The sequence below is a fragment of the Olea europaea genome, chromosome 10, assembly GCF_002742605.1.
Source record: "Olea europaea var. sylvestris chromosome 10, O_europaea_v1, whole genome shotgun sequence".
In the NCBI taxonomy this organism is placed as follows: Eukaryota; Viridiplantae; Streptophyta; class Magnoliopsida; order Lamiales; family Oleaceae; genus Olea; species Olea europaea.
In genome coordinates, this window is record NC_036246.1 from 27,540,233 (window position 1) to 27,548,022 (window position 7,790).

General features: G+C 32.0%; 1 long non-coding RNA gene across 1 annotated transcript; it reads left to right on the forward strand.

Annotated features, from left to right (window-relative positions):
* The first annotated feature begins 555 nt into the window (after positions 1 to 555).
* On the forward strand, positions 556 to 4,046 carry LOC111401694. The gene is made up of 2 exons (XR_002704082.1): positions 556 to 894; positions 3,757 to 4,046. It is a non-coding gene; the product is annotated as an uncharacterized LOC111401694 (long non-coding RNA).
* Positions 4,047 to 7,790: the final 3,744 nt, after the last annotated feature.

The window sequence follows — 7,790 nt, forward strand, 5'->3', positions numbered from 1 at the left end:
ATCTGCTACATCAACAACTCCGTCAAAGTCATGTAATAGAATCCATCTCAGTTATGCACTGGTAACTTGTATTAATGTTCATTATCAATTTATCATTGAATTACGTTTTGAATTTCAAATATTAAATAGTAGCAATACTATGATTAAGTGCAATTCCATTAATTAACTCATTGAAAATCACCTTGCAAATTTCAATCTAAAGTAGTTAGGGCTTGTTTGTGCCCCTTTAATTTCAAAAAAATGTATTATGTGATAGTGATTGATGATGAAATTTGTGATTAAAAAATGAGGAATTTTTTTTATTTATGTGTAATATTAATTTAACAAAGAATGCATAATTGAAAATGAGTACTGTAGAAGAAATAATGTGGTAGAATGATTGACTATCAAAAGCTTAAACAGATCACTATTTAACTGTAATGACTTTTTTTTTTCTTTTTTTCTTTTTCTTTTTAAATTTTTGTTCATTTTAACACTTGCGTTTTTAAATTTTTTGTCCTATTTTTTCAACGTTTATTAATTAATATATCTTATCCTCAATAACAATGACAAAAATTGAGTGAAAATCTTATTTGTCCCTCGTATTGGTAAATAATTATCAAAATGCTTCATAAACCCTCGATGAAGCTGCAAGGTAAACTCGAACTGCACATTTGTGAAGTCTAAAGCAGTAACTGGAGGAACCTGTGGTGAGTAATTGCGCAAAGTAGAGAGAGAGAGAGAGAGTGTGTGTGATATCACGCGACAAAGAAGAATAGAATGGCACCGGCGGGCAAAGTAGGGGACTGGGCATTCAAGGCGTTCACGGCGGGTCTCGGTGTGGCCACCATTTATCTCACCGCCACTTTCTCCGTCAACGTCTACCGCGGCCTCTCCTGGCACTCTGCCCAATCGGTAAAATCCTATCTGCTTGCTCTCTCTATATGTATGTGATTTGTTGTATTGACAGAACCCTATTTGCGTTTAATTAGTGGTTTCTTTTCGGTTAGATGAATATATTGTGGAAGACTAAAGTTTTTGTGAGGTAATTGCAAGTGGTGACATGTTGAGGTTTTACAGATTCCTCTGATGCTAAAATTATAATCATTGAATGACATTATAGAGACGAGATTTAGTCCACCTAATGGGTTAATATAGGCGAAAAGCGAGGGGACAATAAAGATAAATACAATGAAGGATCAGGGGCGGAACCAAATATTGTTCAATGCGGGGGAATTTAATCAAGAACGGACCTTGAGTGGATCAGCACCACCCAGTATGCACACAAATCATGAACCTAACTCCAAAATACAACTGTAAAACCTGGGCCAAACATGAATATAAGAAACAACTTATCAGTAATAACATTGAATTGAAATGATAGAATGCCAACACTGAATCCAAGAAATGTAGTTGCAAAAGCTGTATTTATCCAGGATTGCTTGCTTCTGGTCCCACTTCAGATTCCTTTTGTTTTGGATTAACTTTTGATTCCTTTCCTTGATTTGGAAGGAAAGAAAAACACCCTTTTTATTGATTTGGGTAATCAGATCTTTCTATGAATGGAAAAGGGGTGCTTTGGATCAGAAGTAACCAAAAAAGTACAATTGCTTCCTTTTCAGGAAACTAAATTGTACAAGATTACACAACAGGGAATTTAACTACTGCCCACAAGGTTGAAAATATGTCAGAGAAGAACAAAATATAGTTGAAAGAAAAATCTGATTAATCTAACACTCCAGCGCTACTTTTTAATGCTAAATAAAAACTATAATGCTGATTCAAAGTTCTTTATCTTCCACCATTCATATAATCTAATCCTCATCTGCAGAGGGCTTTATGAACCCTAATTGAAGATCAATACTTGAAAACTTCAGTAATGATGGATTTTACTACATGCCAAAGTCCAACATGGTAAATGGATACTTTTGGTTCATCAAATTTTTGTGCTGGAAAGAAATATTGATGCTCTTGATTAGATCAAACACCCTAACCGCTCCCCGACGTGTGAAATCATAAGCATCAACTCCAGAGTAAAACTATAAAATCAGGTCAGAACAGAACATAATATCAGAAACTAGAGCTCTGCATAAACACTTAACTGAAATTATAGGATTCTGGTCTTGGAAAACCAAGAAAGAAGCTGCACATAAAATGCTGATGCATAACAATCATATGGACATCTGATGCAATTTTACAAATATTGAACCTAATATTGTAAATCACGATTTGCTACGAAGAGAGAATGTAAATCATAGCCTGATGTAAACAGATGGCAAACAACTCAAATCAACTTTACCATGATGGCATGAAAGAGTGATGATCCTGATTGTTTCAACCCCACCCAGCACACGCATCATTCATGAGAATAACTCTAGCAGCCAGACTACAACTGTAAAACTTGGTCAGAATACTCAGAACACAATACCAGAGTCTGGTCATTAGCGCACACACACAATTGATGTTATACCAATGTTAAAGCCAATAACAAAATTCCACTGAAAAAAGAAAAAGAAAAAGAGGACTGGTTCTGGGCCCCAAGCTCAGTGCAGGCAGGCAGATTCCTGCACTGGACTCTGCTCCGCCCCTGTGAAGGATATCATGCTTGAGGATTTAGCATCTTTGATTTGGAACTGTCCATTGTTTTGAGGCGTACATTTCATAACAGGCTTAGATGGTCTAGCAAATGCAAAATTTCTTTCTAATTTGAATATGGTTGAAGCTATCAATTTTTAAATGTCTTATGTTGAAACCATAAATTAATTTATACTAAAAGGATGAGTTTTTGAAAGCTTTAGTGTTAAAAGCTAACTTAAAATGGTTGTTAGTTTCTATCTTAAAAGTTTAATTTTATTAAGATGAGAGACCAGGTCATTTTTTATTAGTTATAACTTTCTTATTAACGGATGTGGGTTTTTACCATAGCTTGCCTCTTGGAAATGGTTATTCATTTAAGAAACTAATTTTGGAATTCGATTGCTTGTTTTAGCTCAAAATATGGCTTTGATACATTAAGACTTGATGTTCGATCTTAAAAAGTCAATCTTATTAAGAGATATTGTTGCACATGAACAAAGGGCATTTTCCAAGAAATTGAAAGAAAGATGTAGGGATGTTTCAACTGGGATTTTTAAGTGGCTTGAGTAGAGTTCTATGAGAAATTGATTGAACTTGGTGATGTTAAAGAAGTTATCTTCAAAGCCCTGGCAAAGGAGAAATGCATCAGGGCAACTGAAGCGGTCAAAAAATCTACATACTTGGTGTATGAACAACCTTTCAAATCAGTAACCTTTAAGAGGCAAGGCTTCATTCTGAGTCCAGAAGTGTAATGGTTCTGCTGAGATAAATCATTCTGGTGTCAATAGTTTAGGGAAGGACATCAAGCCAAAAAAAGTGAGATTACTGACTGTAGAATATACAGGGACAGTTCTACTGATATGTTGTTTCCTCGTGAAACTTTTGAGAGAGGAACTATAGCAAATCTATCATGAGATACTAATGAAGGTTCGACTTTGAGAGAGGCAGAACCCAAGCTGTCTTCCATTTCTAAGATGCTCATGGTTAATGTGCATGTTTTTTGAAGTTTGGCCAGTATATCTATCTTGTGCTTTCGTATTTCTCTCCTTTTTACACATTTCTTTGTGTAGTTGTCTATTTTTTTGCTCTCAGGTTTGCTGTACCGCCTTGAGTCATATATTTTTTAATGCTGTAGCTGCATATTGTGAGCGGTGTTACTCTTGGCAAATAGCTGTCTGATTCGTGATCAATTTTCTGCAGAAATCTGAAAAGGTGGGATCCGATCATCAAAAGTCCGAATGAAGTATTCATGCAGTTCAATTTGTAAGCTGCTTTTAGGAATTAAACCTACATTATGAAGCCACTTTATTTGGTTGATAATAGAATAACTCGTGAAGTTCCTGAGCTTGTACGTGTAACTGGCAAACCTTACCTGAATTGTACCAAAAAAGGTATTTCATGAATCGTTGGACATGCCTCTTTTAATCGACTTTTCAAAGCTATTTTTGTGTGTTCTCTCTTTGTCAGTGCTCATTCGTTTGATTTTCGTACACAATGAGTTGATGAGTTCCATCTTTCCCTTTAAGATTAAAGCATTCATTCTTGTAAGTAATTTAGTTTCGCGTTTCATGACACTCCAGAATGCAGTTTTGTTGTGATATGCACAATCTTTTGAAAAAGTTCAAGGAGGAAATTGCTTTTGAATAATAGTTGGATGGCCAAATTGAAGTTAATAAATATTTGAAGGATGAAATAGCATTTTAGACTATATTTGGATGACCAAATTGGACTCATGAAAAAGTTGAAGGATTAAATTGCTTCTAAACAATAGTTGGATTACTGAATTGAAGTTTTGGAAAGCTTGAAGGATAATTTGAAGTTAAACAATAGTTGGATTACCAAATTGAGCTTTTGAAAATTTTGAAAGAAAAAGTTGCTTTTAAATGATAAGACGGATGAACAAATTGAAGTTAATAAGTAGTTAAAGGGGGAAATTGCATTTAATCTGTAGGTTGGTGACCAAATTAAACTCTTGAAAAAGTAGTAAGATGAAATCAATTTTAAAGAATAGATGGATGACTTAATTGCAATTAAGGAATAGTGGATGACCAAATTGTAGTTTGGAAATAGTTGAAGGGTGAATTTGGTTTTAAATAACAGATTGATGACGAAATTAAAGTATGAAATTGCTATTGAAGTATAGTTGGATGCCCAAATTGAACTTCTGAAAAAGTTAGAGGATGAAATTGCTCTTAAGTAGAGTAGTTGGTTTACTAAACTGAACTTTTGGAAAGGTGGGGGATGAAATTGTTCTTGAGCAATAGTTTATTACCAAATTGAAGATTTGAAAAAGTAGAAGGATGATAAAGATTTTAAATAATAGCTGGAAGACCAAATTGAACTTTTGAAAAAGATAAAGGATGAAAATGCTATTAAATAATAATTGTATTGTGAAATTGAACTATTACAAAAGTTGAAGGATGAAAAAACAGATTTTGAACAACAACAAGATGACCAAATTTAACTTTTCAATAAGCTGAAGCATGAAATTGGTTTTGGGTAATTGGTGGATTGCCAAATTGCAATTTAGTAAAGTTGAAGGAAACCCTAAACCTTAAAACCTACGTTTGGATGACCAATTTTTTTTCTAAAAGTTCAATTTGGTAATCCAATATGTATTAAACACAATTTCATCCGTTATCTTTTTAAACGTTCAATTTGGTCTTCCAGTTATTATTTAAAAGCACGTTCATCCTTGCACTTCTTAATAAGTTCAATTTGGACTTCCAATTACTATATAAAAGCAAATTCATCCTTGAACTGTTTCATAAGTTCAATTTGATTATCAATATATGCCCCCCGTTTGTTTCTCATTTTTGGAAGAATTAAAATGAAAAATATAATCATTACGAGCCCCATACAAGAAATAGAAATTTAAATTTGATAGCTTGATGTGATGGATAACGATCATATTTTCATTTTAATGAAGAAAAAATGGAACCAAACGGGGGCTATATATGAAAAGCAATTACATCCTTCAGCTTTTTGAAATGATCAATTCGCTCACCGAACTATTTTGCAAAAGCATTTTGGTCATCAAACGTTTGAAAAAAGTTTGACTTGGTCATCCTACTATAACATTATAGCAATTTCATCCTTAACTAAAACAAAAGTTCAATTTAATCCATCTATTTCATAATAATAATTTCGTACTTCAAGTTTTTCAAAAGTTCAATTTCATCATTCATCTATTCTGTACAAGCATCTGTGTCCTTAATCTTCTCCAAAAAGTCAATTTGGTCATCAAACTATTTTGTTAAAGCAATTTCATCATTCATGTTCTGTAAAAGTTCGATTAGAGCATCCAACTATTATTTCCTTGTAGTTGCATCCTTTAACTTTTCAAAACTTCAATTTCGTCACTAAAATATTACTAAAGAGTAACTATATCCCTCAATCTTTTGAAAAGATCAATTTGGTATCCAACTATTTATTAAATGCAATTTCATACTAAACCTTTCTAAAAGATCAATTTGGTCACCCAGAAATTTGGTCATACCACTTTTTCAAATTTCAATTGGGTAACCAACTATTTGTCAAGAACAGTTTCATCCTTCCCCTTCTCCAAAAGTTCAATTTGTTCTTCTGACTATTTCTATATGGCAATTTAATTCAACTTTTCAGAACTTCTGCTCAAAAGCAATTCCATCCTTTAACTTTCTCATAATTTCAATTTCGTCATTCAACTATACTTTAATTGCAATTTCATACTTCAACTATTTTTTAACTTCAATTTGGTCTGCCAGCTATACATTACTAATAATTGGATCATCTAACTATTATTTAAAATCGATTACATCCTTCAAGTTTCTATATGTTCAATTTGGCCATCCAACTATTATTTACAAGCATTTAATCCTTCAACTATTTGTTAACATTAATTTGGTCATCCAATTATTATTCAAAAGCCATTTAGTTAATTTTTTTCACAAGTTCAATTAAGTGATCAAACTATACATTTGATGCAATTTCATCCTTAAATCTTTTTAATAAGTTCAATTTCATCATCCAACAATAATCTAAAGTGCTATTTCAACCTCCAACTATTTATTACCTTCAATTTGGTCATCCAACTACTGTTCAATAGCAATTTCATCCATCACCGTTTTCAAAAGTTCAATATGATTATCAAACTTATACATTTGGTCCCCAAACTATATTTCAAAATCCTATTTCATCCTTTAGTTATTTATTAACTTCAAGTTCTGTTATCCAACTATTATTTTAAAGCAATTTCATATTTCAACTTTTCCAGAAAGCTCAATTTGGTTAACTGTTGTTTAAAAGAAATTTTGTCCTCCAACTTTTTCAGAATTCCAATTTGGTTTCGACCATTTATCAACCTCAATTTGGTCATGCAACTATTCTTTAAAATAATTTAACCCTTCAATATTTTTCAAAAACTTCAATTTGGTCATCTAACTATACTTTAATAACAATTTCATCCTTCAACTACTTATTAACCTTTTGTTGTTTAAAAGAAAAGCAATTTCAGCCTTCAATTTTTTCAAACTTCAATATGATCCTCCAACTATATTTTAAAATGCAATTGCATCCTTCAACCGTTTAATAGCATCATCTAACTATTAATTAAAAGCAATTTCATACTTCAGCTCTTCCAAAAGTTCAAATTGGCAAACAAACTACATTTTTAAATGCAATTTCATCTTTCAACTTGGTCCTCTAACTATATTTTAAAATCCTATTTCATAATTTTAACTATTAATTTTCTTTCAATCTGGTCATCCACATACCAATTTAAAGCAATTACATAGTTCGACTTTTTCAAAAGTTCAATTTGGTAATCCAACTATTGTTCCAAAACATTTTTTTTTTTTTTAAAATCATATTTCAAAAAACTGTCCATAAACCCGCCGACCTGCCTGGTTGTATTAAAATCGTTGATCCATTTCTAGTTTAAATTTATGAAAAGTTTTGGCCGTTAATCCTTTTTCTTTTTCAGAGTGATAATAATTAAAATAATGAGATCAACTAAGAGTAAAATACATTCCAAATAAGATTACCACTAATAAACCATGGTAATATTTATTTCTTAAAGAGAAAAATAGGTGTTTAATAATACAAAAGACATTAATCTTTGGACCGTGCAATACACAAACTTTGTTATTTTTAAGATAATGCTAACGTGCTTTCAAAATAAATTTAGACAATTAAATTTTGTGATCACATTAAAGAAACTCAAGTTCTCAGAGGATTCAGATTACATTTGAAGA